The following is a 15,504-nucleotide window of genomic DNA, read 5'->3' as shown; positions in this document are numbered from 1 at the left end:
ACTACTGTTAAAAGATTTAAAATTAAAAGTTTATTTAATTATTGTTGTAAATAAAAAACCATCTTCCCCCGCTTTTTTTTCGTATAATTACAGAAAATTATTCCAATTGTGATGAACTGATCCATTCAAATTCTCACAATAATTATTTACGTAGAAGTGTAATTTTTTATTAGAATTTAAGAAAACGATTATTTAATCGGTTTTTAAAACGATTATTAAATTGTTTTTCCCATAATTAATGATAAATTATCATAATAAACAATTATTAAAATGGATGTTTAAAAACTATTGTTAAATGATTATTTTAAAAATAAAAGTTAATTTTAATTATTGCTGTAAATTAAAAAAACATCTTCCACCGCTTTTTTTAGATGATTACAGAAAAATATTCCAATTGTGATGAAAATTTCCGTTCAAACTCTCTCAATAATTATTTACGTAGAAGTGTAGTTCTATTAGAATTGTAAAAAAAAAAACGATTATTTAATTGTTTTTCGCATAATTAATGATAAATTATCATAATAAACAATTATTAAAATGGATGCTTAAAAACTATTGTTAAATGATTATTTTAAAAGTGAAAGTTTATTTTAATTATTGCTGTAAATAAAAAATGATCTTCCGTCGCTTTTTTTATACAATCACAGAAAAAAATTCCAATTGTGATGAACTGATCCATTCAGATTCTTTCAAGCGGTAAAAACTTTAAAGTAAAATTCTTTTATTAGAATGCGAAAAATAAAACGATTATTTAAACTTAACAGGTGGAGTATGAGGAACGTGCATCGATTTCGAACCAACCCTTGACAAACGAAAAGAAAGAAAGTGTATAATGGAAAACTCTTTTCAACAGAAGGAACAGAATAAGTTTATCCACAGATGTGTGTCTATTCAGACAAAAATGTTGAGAGCAACAGTGAAAACTATCATTTAAATGGCTTTTGAGAAAAACCATTTTGATGTTTTAGAGGAAGAAACGATACAAAGGGAAAAAAGAAGAAGACGTCAGCAAAAAAATAAACATAATGTATTTATTCCCAGTTGTATTGTAAGAAGACACTATTTCATTATGTTTTTTATGTTTGAATACAAAGTTTTTACGCATATAATACCCGAAAATAACGTAGCATACTTAAGGTTTAATATTTACTGCTCTAGTAGAGAAATATATGAGTTTTTTTTTTTAAATATTCTTATTGGAAATAGTATTTCTAGAAGCATAGCCTTAGATACATGATAGATTTAGAAAGTAATAAATGTGATGTTCTGAATAATGCCGCACAATTTTGGAAAATAATGATTCATTAAACCTTTAATGATGATTAGAGAACTAAACATTTCTTACAAGGAGAAAATAATTCTAGTAATATTACCATACTATGTGATAATGACATTTCTAGCAAATAAAAGCAGTAATTCTGGCTAATAAACCGTTTAAACCCTTCATTTGGTAATTTTTATGTTCTTATGGTAACTATTTACCGCAAATTCTGGTTTTCAAAATTACTACTCTTATTACCCCATATTTAGTAAAAATACAAAACTGAAAAGTAACTTTAACCGAATAAATATAGATTTTATACCATGCTCTAAGATATCCTGGTGAAACTACCAAATTTAACCACTTTTACCAAATTTTATCGCATATTATAAAATTATGTTTTATTATTAATTTCACCGAAATTATTACCAAATCGCTTCGGTAAAAATTACCGAACTGTTTGGTCTTCACAGAGAACCAGAAACACGGGGTAATTTTGACCATTATTTCTTTCTCAGAGTAGACTAGCTACGCTGAATTTGGATGAACTTATTTAATTTTAAATTCTGATTTTTTCAAAAAAAAATTATATTTTATTGGCAAAAGTACACAGAATTTACCTAAGGTTATCTCTGTTATTTTGGAAATAGATTAAAATGTCTTTTAAACTTAAATACCTCGTTCTATTAGTGCAATGGTTAGAAAAAATAACGGTCATGACCACAGGGGCCAGAACCTCATGTTTGAGGTCCAAACATGAGTTTGGGGTCTTCTGACGCACCATAGAAACGTTATCTGCAACATAAACGATTAAAACTGTTTTTTTAATCATGTGATAATTTTTAAAAAATCAATGACTATTGGAAATCAATGACTATATCGCAGCAAATCTAATTTTTAGGAATAGTATTTAGTACTATGCAATATTCCGACACAGCGGGAATCGTTTGCATTAATATTGTTTACATCCTTGTTAAAAGAAAAGGCAACAAATAGACATGCATTTTGATGAGAATAGGAATTATACAAACAAATTATCATGAAAAGCATGAAAGACCTTTAAATTTATATCATGACAAAAACTAAAAATGACCGTTCTTGAAAAAGAAGAAAGAAACACTCCCCCCCCCGCACAAATAGGTTCACTTTTTGGCATATGTAGAATTTATGTTTTAGCCATTTTGATATAAACTTTCATAATTCAGATTTTTTTAATTTTCCCAATCCACATTTTTTTATCCGTTTAAGATACAAAAAAATTATTTATATCTTTGAAAACAACGGAAAATTTCATCAAAGTTTCATCTCACTTATAAATATGCGACAATAATTTTTACGAATTGAAATATTTTATTATGCTATTTCCAAAAAGCAGACAATAAACAAGTACTGAGTTTTATTAATATTTTTGTTTCATACATTGTGTATGTTGGAGCGGTATTAAAGTGGTTGAGTTTATAAGTTATTCAGAAACATTTTCTTACTTGCAATTTAAAACTTAGCTTACTTTTTCCATTTCAGATTTAGTAATTTCCAGAAAAACTACTGAATCATAATGCTATATTTTTATTCTTTTATAATGGATGGTTATTATACGAATTGATATGGATATAATAGATGGTTATAATACAAACAGTATTTGTAGTTTAGGATCTTAATATTTATAAATCCTTAAAAATATAATATTTATTTGTAAAATGTGTTCTAGCCATTTTGTTATAAACCTTCCTAATTCAGACTTTTTTTATTCGTCCAATCCACATTTTTTTCCATCCGTTTAGGCTACAGAACAATTATTTATATCCTTCAAAACAACAATGGAAAGGCTTCAGAGCTCACTTTTAAATATGCGACAATAATTTTTACAAATTTAGATATTTTGGTTTTTTTTTCCGCAAATGTCTTGTAGCAGACAATAAACAAATATAATTTTTTTAATATTCTTATTTAGTACATTGAACTTGTTGGATTAGTTTTAGAGTGGTTGAATTCATAAGTTATTCAGAAAAATTTGCGCTCTTTCGATTCAAAACATAGCAAATTTTTCCCATTTCCGATTTAATAATTTCTAGAAAAAACTACGAGTCATATTGCTACATTTTTATTATTTTATAATGGATGGTTATAATACGAAAAGTATTTGCAATTTAGGGTTTTAATCTACTTGTAAACACAATCTTTATTTGCAAAATCTATGAAAAATGTAGCTTTTAGTCAATAGGAATGGATGTAAGCAGTGAATATGGATTTATATTTAACAATAATTTAATAAGAGTTTTATATTCTAATCAAGTATGTTTAATATAATTTAACGATATTTTAAGTTACGAAATCAGACACAAAAACATACATCATGATTTATGACCCCAAAAATATAAATGTAGTTGCAGTCTGTGAAATAAGGTCCTAATAGTTTGGTCAGGAAGGAGGTCGTTGGTTCGAACCCCATAGTGTAAATTTTACTTTTCGCGTGTTTTGCCATATCTCAAGAATTTGTTTAGTAACTTCAAAAAGATTTTGGCACACGATTATAAAATTCGTTTATCCAAAGATAATTCCTCACGAAAATAATTTTCATTAATCTTTTATAATTTTTTATTAATTAACTTAACAATAAGTGTAAGATAAAAGAAAACTTTTTAGATGATTTCAAATAATGTAATTTTATATGGCAAAATACAAAATTTGGATGAAATCGGTCGTATAGTTCTTGAGAAATTGGATTTTAAATATCTAATTTTTTTTAATTAAAAGAGATAAAACTCATTTTTTGTTCGTTTTTTTGAAATTTTCATTTACTTGGTGGTTTAAATTAATAATACTTTGTACTGACTACTAATGAAGCTTTATAAAATCTGAAAATAGAAGCTTAATTACTCAAAATCTAAATTTTACTTAGAAGAGTTACAAAATGGATCACTATTATGATTATTTAGATAAGTTTAACTATGTATAAACCCTCTTTGCAAATAAAGATGTTAGAGCATTTAATTTAATCGCATTTAATTAAATGTGCTCATACTATTAACACAGGATTATTTAAAAGGAAGGATAAATACCATGAATTCTCTAACTTCCACTGAAAATTGTACCCAATTTATTATAATATATCCTCTTATATGCAATATCACCATTTATTCCAGTAAAACTGAAATATATCGTAAAATTATACACAGTTTTCATCATTTTCAAACTCAATTCTTCAAATTCATAGAAAAGGAAATATCCAAATGACTTCATATAAAATTGCCTTTCCGTAAGGTTTTTTGAACCTAAAAAGAAAAAAAATATACTTAAGTATGACTTGAACATAGTTATAACAAGATCTAAGTCTTAATAACAATAAATAAACTACTTGAATTTACACCTAAGATATAAGTATAAGTATAGATTCCTTAAGCCTTTGAGTAAATAAATTTTTTATGCATGCTATTAAAAAACAGGAAATGCTATTACACTAAAAAAACAATGGATAATTAAAATTATGGGGACAGATTTGGGTAGGACGTTTTATTTTAAAATTAAAAATTTAATGGATTCACATAAAATCGCCCTGACCTCAATTAGATTTCTCGATGTAGCAAATTTTATCCAACCTAGAAATTTTCTATCTCTGTTTTATGGAAATTCCTTATTAATCACGGATACTTATATTAACGCCGTGGGGCATACAGAATTAATTTTTTGAATTTCTTTACAGTGTTTTAAACTTTCTAATATCTACTAAGCAGCTATCTAGTGTTACCCCATCCGTAGAGGCATGGAAAGCAACAAAACAATTTCCTTGAAAAAATTGTATATTTACAAAAAAAAAAAATGTTTTTAGATGATTTGAATGTAACATTGACACAAAAATGTTATTTATAACTTGTTAACTATGTATAATATATCCTCATAAAAGTGTGACTAATGACAGTTGAATTAAATTTGCTCCATATTACCTCCCTTTGAACTATATATGAAGTTTTTTAATGGGATTTTTCAAGTTATATGCAGAGCAGGCACATTTTATTTTCTATGTGAAGGAATCTGCCTCTATTATATACGTCTATTAGATGAATGTCTGTTATATGTGACATATTTTTTAAATCTGGTATATTTTTGATCATTAGTATATTCATTTTCGTTTGTTGGCATTTATCGTCTTCTCTCATTTACTAGCTTAGTTTACCTCTTGTAATACATTATAATGACTTAGAATCTCACTAACTCATTCCAGAATTTTTTTAAAGAAAGAAATACTATCTTCAATTTAATAATTTTAAAATAGTATGTTAAAATATTTAACTAATATAATGCTCTTAGCCAATAAAAAAATTTTAAATTTTCATTGATTTTAATAATTTCCTTCAAAAAGAAGAAAAAAAATATTGATTTTTAATAAAAAATTCTAAGTTTTTTTTAAAAAAAATACTTAAGATATCTGTCTGTTGTATTAGAAAAAACTATTTTCAAAAAGGTAGTATTTAAAACCAGCGCTTTGTTTAGAGTTAAAGGCCCTTAAACTGTAGCTTTCATATTTTCCTTGGTGAAATAGCTTCTAAGATCTCCTTATACAACCACACCTCAAATTACGTAAAGAAAATTAGTGGCATCAAATATAAGTTAAATAGAACGTAGAAACTCTACAAAAGCAAGTACTTGAAGCAATCTTTAAACAGCGATCATTCAAACTCATGTGCTACAGGCATCATTCATAAATATTCCGCAGTCATTAATGCGGAATTCTTTGTTCCCCATCTGAAAAGATGGGACATCTGTTACTTTCAGTTAAATGTCCATAAGGCCGTTCTTCGTTGTCGTCGTATGAAATAACGCTTTTTACCGGATAATGTTCTATTTTCATATCTGTTGAGTGTATGTAATAGTTATTCAATAGTTAGTCAAATATGAATAACTATTCATAACTCATGAATAATTCGTCTATTCAAAATAAAAGACTAATTCTTGAGTTTGCTGGATCAGTTTAAAATAGTTAAAATAAAACTTTCGTCAGTAATGAACGTAAAAAAATTAAACTAGAGATTTTATGTGGATTCTAATAAAAGAGCTATACTTTCTACGAAAACTTTTGTTTTTAGGGATATGTCTGTATCCTTTGAATTTGTTTGAAAGCAATATCATTAAGCTATTAAGAATGTTTAAGTAATTTTAAGAATTTATGTACCATACAAATAGTTCAGGGAAAAGAGGATTTTTTTATTAATTCTGTCTTTTTTAATAATGTCCTTATTTTCGAATTATTAATTATCTTATTTTTGAATAAATTATTAACTCAAATGTTACAAAATATTACCATACAAATAAGAAAAAAATCAACTACGACCGACTTCTCAATATTTTACCGATTCGTAAATTATTATTCTACAAACTGCATGGAGAAAGAAAATTTGAAATTTAGAAAAAAAAGAAAAAACAATTCTGATAAATAAAATCAAAATGTATGGTATTTAAACTATTCATTTGGTAATTTTTCCGTTCATATGGTAACTGTTTGCCGGAAATCCTAATTTTCAAAATTATAGTTTTTACTACCGCTCTTATTTAAAAAAAATACAAAACTGAAAACTAAATTTAACCAAATAAAGCATTTTTATGCTACGTTCTACATTATTATGAAAAAAGTTCCCACTTCTCCCACATTTACTAAGCTATATTACATATTATAAAAAAACATATTTTACTGTTAATTTTACCAAAACTATTACCAAAGCACTTTGATTAAAAATATTCAGGCTTTTGCTTCCCATAGAGTCTGAAACAAGGTAAATTTTACCATATTCTTGAAGTTTTGAAAATACTTTTTTTCTCCGTGTATTCCTACTATATTTTGTAAACCATAACGATTTTCAGCATAAAAAGCTATTATTAGTAGCTTAAAGGCTAACTATCTTAAAAGGACCTAGATACCAAGCCTAATAGGAATATTTTTCTTTAAAAGTTTCTTTTGTTATCCCCCAAATTCATAAAACTACTCCCTCATAAAATTCAAAGCATGAAAAATGTAAATATTTTCAAAACTATCTTAAAAACTTAACTTTTTTGAGTACTTAAGATCAAAAATATTCTTTGTCATTTGTAAAACATTCGTTAACATTATTCGTTGTATGTAATGTGGCAGTTATTATGTCCGCATTAATTGGCTGAGAATTTTACATTGTTCGAGATCTGACCCTCCTGAATGCTGTCTGTAAATTTTGTACGCATGCATTTTGTTTAATTTTTATTTGTATATTTTTTCTGTACCTGGTTTTAGAATAACATACATACAATTCTAAAATTACTCACACCTACCTAGAGATCCAAAAGGCAGTCATTTACTTTATTTCTACTGTATTTGTTTTTCTATATTAATTTGCTTTTTTTTTCTTTATAAATAGTATTATTATCAGAAAATATTTATTAAGTGATTAGTATTATAATTTGAAGGATTTAAAATAATTATAGTCATCCTTCTGATTCTTGTTTCTAAAACAAAGGAAAAGTAAAAATTTTAAGCTACGGGATAGACGCATTGCACACTGTGCTGATTTTTTTTAGCAGCAAAGAGGGTAGGGAAATTTTGTCACTTACTTTATTCGCACGTATGCAGTGAAATATGTAAACGAATGCTTTTAAATGTCTTTCTAAATAAATCACCCAAACAAAATTTTTTGTAACGCGAAAAAGTGAAGGAATTACGGGGCACAAATAAGCATATAAATATTTTTAATTTAAAGTTGATGGAAGTCATTACAACTATACTAACTCATACAACTAAAATTAAGCTATATTTAAACAAAAATGCATAAAAAATAATTAAAACCATCAAAAATATTCATATTGAATACTTAATTATGAATTTACCTAACTAAAAATGCATTATTATATAAAAAATAATTATATATATTTTTAAGAATAAAATAATTATTAATTTACATAATTATATAATAATAGTTATACAATAATAATTATATAATAATGATTATATAATAATAATTATATAATAATAATTATATAATAATAATTCATTGTATAATTTCTTAACTTAAAATATATAATTATACATTAAATAATTGTTGAAGGAAATTACACATACCTTTTATGCTGCCTTTCTCAAGATTGAAGATGTTGACGATTCTTGTTTCTAAAACAAAAGAATTTAACTTACCTAGACTAAAATCTTTCTCCAATAAATTTTGACGACAGACTTACTTACGATTGGAAAGATGACGCTTAGGAAAACGTTGATAATTGGCAAAGAATATAAAATTGAGATAAATCCTTGTAAAATAATAAATAAAAGCAATTTTATTTGAGGAAAAATACGCAAAAAACAACCAAAATAGTTTTGTTGTTTATTATACACTGATTATTCAGAACAAATAATTGATTTCAATACACTTTATTCTCGATTTTTTGTTTCTGGTTTTGGAACAGTTGTAAAAAATAGAACAGTATCTTTAATAGTATAATTTTTATAAATTTCAATATTTTGGCCCCGTTTCTAATTAAAATTTTATGCGAATTAAATCAAGAAATTAAGACAAAATTAAACAGACTTCCTTTCATTGAGAGAAGACATAAATTATTGAAAATGAAAGTTGCTGATGCTTTGCAAAAGGAAACTGAATATATGAAACTGAAAGAAATTTCGGTAACTAAATTTATTTTATCTTAACTTATTTCCGCTGCAATTACACACCGGTATGCTTTTAAAAAAGTTTTCTCATTTTGAATAGTGTATATTCTATACGTGAAACATTTAAAACACACTTTATTGCTCTGTGTCTTTCGGATAGACAAAAAAATTAATTTGTTGACAAAAAATTTATTTTACTACAGAATTTAAATCATTTTTCAGAAAATATTTCGAAAAATAAGCCACATCTAGTGTATGATTTTATATTTTTAAACGAGATATCTTTAAAAAAACTAGATCATAGAACTTCATATAATATAAACTACGTCATTTTCAAAATTCATTTTATTGCTATTTTTTACTTTTTTAATAATGAATCCAAAATTGCATGACATATTTAAGTTGTGCTAAGTTAAAGAAAAGCTATCGAAATAAAATGTCCTATTTATGCTTTTTACAATAAAGCAAAGTGTCAGTGGACTTAGCTAATTTTTCTGAAATGAAGGAAAAATTTCAAATCCAGACACGACGGAGAGTTCTATTTATTTAAACAATACTTGAATGCAATATTCAATGCTTGATTGACATTAATTTTCTAACAGGGTGATTTTGATAACTAAAATCTTGTCAAAGATGTCTAACATTTAACCTTTTTTATTGTAAGGATAACAGTCAAATTTTAATCTAAATATATGTCAGCAGTTTATTCAGAATTGCTTTATAACGCTTTTTTTCCTTTGAAATATTTAATCCTATCAATGTTTTCCGGGCAAATCAATTCCATAAAAATTATAGATTGTGTTGTAAAATATTACTTCAGCGATATACAGAATGTATAATAATGTTGGATTGGTAGAAATGTGTCAGGCTATATAAGAATAGTTGGGTAATGCAAAGTATTTTATGACCACTTAGTTGTAAGCCTCAGGTGTCTCGTGCTGTCGCGTGACGATTATATGTCACTTTATATTGCAATAATAATAATGGTCCGACATCAAACCTTATAATAACTTATTTGTATTTGACGTCAGGCAGTTAAATACTATTTAATGTTCCCTAAAAAAACCTTGCACACACGTCTCAAATATTTATGCAGAATAAGGTGTACAACATTTTTTCTGATAGGGGCAGCAGAAAAAATGGCTTCTGAATCCAACAATGAATTCATTTTTTTATATTAATTAATAATAACTCAATTTTCGCTTAATGCATTGCTGCCGAAACTACAGATTGTCCGTATTATTTCATTTTTATTTTTAAAGTGATAAATATAAGAATGAAATAATATAATTATAAATTTCTCTCTAATTCGTGAATTTATAAACTCAATATTTAATACTCTTTTATCCACCACTAAATGCTAATAAATAAATCTAATAAATAAATCTAATATAATAGAAGTTATAGAAACGCAGTGTAAGTCATAGCAATTGCAAAAAGTTAATTTTATGTGAAATTGCATTCCAGTTAGTCTTTTATTACCACTTAGGGAATACTTTCTCAGAAAGCAGGAAAGTTGGCTGATCTGCTTGAGGTAAAAAGAATAATCTAAGTTTTTCTTAAATATTAAATATTTTTCTAATTAAAAAATACCTAAAGGTTTAAAATTTTTCTGTGAAAAAGATTTTATCTTCTTTCTATATATCTACACTTATATCTTTAGTTTTTCGATAAATTGAACTCATTTGTATTAGACAAACGGACCACCCTGAAATATTTTTGATCTAATGATTCTATTTGATCTTCACGTTCTAGGACTCAAACTTAATGGTTCGAGAGGGTGCCTTCTAATTATATTATTAGTTATCTGTAATTATAATTTTTTCATCAATGACAAACAGATTTGAAGTGAAATGATGTATGCTCAATGATTGCAAGAAAGATTACAGATTTGATAACAATGTGGTGTCAGAACCATTATTGCGGTTCTTAATGTTGTTACCATTGCAACAAGCAGAACCATTATTGCAGTTCTTCTTATTACCGTTGCAAAAAGCAAAACCAATATTGCGGTTCTCCTTATTGTTACCGTTGTAACAAGTAGAAGCATTATTGGAGTTCTCCTTGCTATTACCGTTGTAACAGGCAGAACAATTATTGCGATTCTCCTTGTTGTTACCGTTCCAGCAAGCAGAACCTTATTGCGGTTCTCCTTGTTGTTACCGTTGTAACAACATTGTAGACTTAAAAGATAGCATTTCATTGCTAAAGTTGGAAGCATTTGGCTTATTGCACGACACTTCTTTTTATATTCACTATTGAAAAGAACTATCGTTTTCATTTACCGGCTTCTTTTAAAAAAAGTTTAAGAAGGTTAATAGTTTGTTTTTGCAACTAATGATTTTTACTAGCCAAAAAGAAGAATTTCAAATAATTGACGTACCCTTAAGCTTTCCTTTTCCTTTTTAATATATTCTGAAAATTGTTTTTATCCCTTAAATTCAATTAAATAAATTATTTTCGTTAATTTTAACAGTTTTTAACATTTAAACTTTTTTCCACTCAAGAAAATTCTTTAGATTATGATTATAATTATCCCAGAAAACTAGAAAACCCCGTATTTTAAAGTTAAAAAAAATATCAGACTGAACTAATAATCTTTAATGAATGGCCTATACGCAATAATTTATTATTTCTCAGCGTGGAGATGATAAACTAAAAAATACAATTCCACAGTGTAACACATTTTTATCCCAAGCAGATTACTTATTACAAGTTATTAATTTTAGATTGCCTAGCGAGATGAAGCGTAACAACACTTCCTAATAAACGTGGCAAATTTGAGACCTTTGGGAGGGCATTTATTGTTTGACTCTCAATATGATTAGTGGAGTCATAGTGGAAAATAAAAATCATGTATAGTGTTTACAATTCACATTAGTCATAAAACTGCGACACTCTACTGTTATTAGTTTTTAAAAGTGTGACTTGTAATGTTTTAAATCTGACAGTCGGTAAAGACTAAAACAATCATTTAGCTATCTAAACAGTCATTTGTGCTTATAAGTATGCAACAAATGTGTATTTCTGGACCATAAATAGATGCGATTTCGTTTTTTTGTCGGTAGAAAAAGATACTATCTCTCCTAAATGCGTCAGAAAACACAAAAACACAATTCCATAGTGTGACACATTTTCATTTCAAAATGATCACTTATTTCAAGTTCACTTTTCTTTTAGATTGCTAACCGATATGAATCAAAATAACACTTCTCAATAAATCTATGCAATTTTGAACCCTTCTTGAGTGTATTGTTTGACACTTTTTATGATTGCTTTCTTATGGAAGGAAAAAATCATGCACAGTGTTCAGAATTCACATCAGTTTAAAGATTGCGACTGGCAACGTTTTAAATCAGACAATCTGTAAATATTGAAGCCATCGTTTAGTCACATAATCAGTCATTTATACCTATGCTCAAAATGTATCTTTCTGCCCCATAAATAGATGCAATTTCGTCAAGGGAAGAAAAAGATACTATCTTCCCTAAATACATCAAAAATACAAAAACACAATTCCACAGTGTAACACATTTTCATTCCAAGCAGATCACTTATTTCAAGTTCACTTTTTTTTAGATTGCCTTCCGATATGAATCGTAATAACATTTCGTAATTAGATAAAAGTAATATCACACTCGTAATAAATACTCGCCTTTGAAAATAGACAGGAAAAGTGACAACGTGAATGAAAGATTCTTTATGCGACACGATGGCTTGCCACTTAGGGGGAGACAGGTGTTGAATGTTCGAGAAAGTCATAAATAAAATCTTCATTTACTCCATCAGAGTCTTATTATTTTGTAAGTATCTGTTGAGGTAATGACAGGTTGTGAGCACGACTTGTCAAACAAGCAGAAAAGAGCCATTCTTGTTTTATTTTTTTCCCCTCTAACAAGACCGCCGTAAGCCGCGTTCTTGTTACAAAACAAGAACGCAGCTTACGGCATTCTTCTCACAAACCAACTGAATTTTTTAAATGATAGAAACGATTTTGTTACGATATAGAACATGTGATGAAACTTTATTAAACAAGAAATAAATCAATGACATTTTAAACAGCCTTGAACCACTTAAAAGAAATTTATTAATTGTGTTACTGTTAAAGCAGTAATTAATTTTCAGGTAATAGACAAATATGACCTAAAAAAAGTTTTAAAAATTTTTTTTCTTTTTTTATAAGATTAAGTATAAAACTTAAAAAAAAAAAGGGATTATTGATATACTGGATACATGATTTGAATATTTCCTATTCAAAGTTTTCTTTAAAAAAAATTAAATAATTTAATATGACTTTTATAAAAATGCTAAAATTTATTGCATTGCCAATTTTTGAAGGAAAAAAAATCACGTAAAAATATTAAGCATAAAATATTTTCAAAAGTGGCTAATTTTGAAGTAAATCATAAAATGCTAACAGAAGAATTAATACATGTAAAACACATTTCTCTGAGAATAACCTCACAATTAATTATTACACAAATTTGGATTTTGGTCTATTGAGTTCTGTAACTCTGAAAAATATCAAATCAACTCTGTAAAAAGTACCGTTGCCTAAAGTGCCGGCCTTTTTTCCATTTCTAATGTTAAATTTTACGGAACAAAGAATCTGAAATACCATAATTTTTACTGTAGTACTTTCTATAAAATCGCTGAGTCACTGTAATTACATAAATATTACTGTAAAAATCATAGTATGCAATTTTACGATAAAATTTTATTTTGTGAATGATACACCTAAAGTGCCGGTACTTTTTACCATAAATTGTACCTGAAATTTCTTACTGCGTGTGCAAAATAAATGATTTAATTCGTAAGCAATAAATGTAAATATGGCACTAATACAACTTGCTAAACTAATTAATATTCTGTTTTTTATAATATTAATGTAATTTTATAATATTAATTTAATTTTAAATAATATTAATGTTTAAAAAAACATATATAATTTTCACGGAATTCGCTAAGTCAGCACGTCTTATTTTAGAAAATATAAAGTAAAGTAAAGAAACAGCAAAGTAAAGTAAAGAAAAATATTATGGGTTAGCAAATCCTTTAATTCTTTATTTGAAATTTTTTTAAGCCTAGCAGCGACAATTTACAAATTACATTTACTTAATAAATCCCAAAGTAACTTTTAAGAAACAATGAATTAAAACAAATTTATTCTCACTGTCGAAAATCATGAAAAAGGATTAAAGATTATTTTTAAAAGGAAGAAAATAACAACAGTAACAAAATTAAAATGCATAATTAGGACTTTTATTAAGATAATTTAAAACTAAGCTAGATAATTGTTCTTGATTTATACCATATAAATTTTTCAGATGATTTATGAGTTTCATTTTTTATTTTTAAATTTTCTTACACAAATAAATGGCTTTTCTAAATTAGATAATTTAAAACTAAATACATTATCATTTTTGTTATTTAAAGAATAATGTAGTTGTAGTTTTAAAAAAATATTTCGATTTGATTACTCTTATATCATTACTTTAAAGTATTTAATATATGTAAATAAAAGAAATACAAATACTTGTTTATGCATTTGTTTGATTTTAGTGAATAAACATTTCCGGTGATTTTAACCCTTCAAATTTTTAAGGTTAAATTCTAGAGTTCAAAAAACTTATTACGTATAGTTTGGGAAATTCGGAGAACTATTTATTGTAGTATCTGCAAAGTATTAAAATAATAACGAATAAATGTTTAATACAGTTATGCAGCTTTGCTTAAATTCTCCACTTCAAATTCACGTTTAAAAATACGCTTAATAGTTTTATTTCTATATATGTATTAATCTTGTGTACTTCAAAACTTGGTTTTAAACTAGCAACAACATTCACTTATTTGTATCACATAAAACAGATGATCATGCAATTTTCGAATATTTTAATAGAATTGAACTTTCTGTTTTATCCCGTTATGATATTTTGTAAATGCAATATTATTCTCTAGGCAAAATAAATATTTTAAAAAACTAAACTTTACTTTTAATACTTTAAAATAAATGAATTTAACCACTAAATTTCATTTAGTATTTTTTGTTCAGGAATTACAAAATATCTGTTTCTGTTAAACCGCGAAGAAAAACATATAGTTTAAAAGAAAACTATCTTTAAACTTTTAAAATTAATTCTTAGGAACGAAAACCAGTTTAAAACTTAACAACATATTTTTGAAGTAAAGAACTCCCCATTTCTTTTTAGAATTATTACCATATTATTAACCATACAATTATTAACCATAGGTTCTATATTTTTATGTCGTTTATGAAATTTTTCTGAAAATTAATTTCTTATCTATTATGCACTAAAAAATCGAAATTGTCTTAAATATCTTCATGAGATTACAATCATATAATTACATATTTAGTTAAATTGATATTAATATACATACTGTATATTAATATCAATTTAACTGAATAGTATTCAAGAAAATATTATTGTTCTTCGGAGTAGAAATTTATTTGTGTGAAATTTATTGTGTCTTTTATCAGCATTCCTTTCATTTGGACAAAAATATTTTGTATCTAATTTTTATTAAAACATTTTTCAATTAGAATTTTAAATAGCTTGAATAAATAGAAAAATTAAAAAATATGAAATATTGTAATGTTTTC

The 15,504-nt window shown here is 26.1% G+C and overlaps 1 protein-coding gene across 2 annotated transcripts in view; it reads right to left on the bottom strand.

Moving 5' to 3' along the window:
* Positions 1 to 15,504, bottom strand: part of LOC107457482 (toll-like receptor 6) — a 152,999-nt gene that overhangs the window by 22,703 nt on the left and 114,792 nt on the right. Inside the window, exon 3 of one of the 2 annotated variants that reach the window (XM_016075648.4) lies at positions 4,321 to 4,533. The exons of the other annotated variant lie outside the window; for it this stretch is intronic. The gene's annotated coding sequence lies outside the window, so the exon portion shown is untranslated. The remainder of the gene's footprint in view (positions 1 to 4,320; positions 4,534 to 15,504) is intronic. 2 annotated transcript variants of the gene reach the window in all.

This window comes from Parasteatoda tepidariorum, chromosome 11 (genome assembly GCF_982258835.1).
Source record: "Parasteatoda tepidariorum strain Cologne lab strain chromosome 11, Ptep-v5.0, whole genome shotgun sequence".
In the NCBI taxonomy this organism is placed as follows: Eukaryota; Metazoa; Arthropoda; class Arachnida; order Araneae; family Theridiidae; genus Parasteatoda; species Parasteatoda tepidariorum.
The sequence above is the reverse complement of the archived record's forward strand: the minus strand, read 5'-3'. Positions and strand labels throughout refer to the sequence as shown.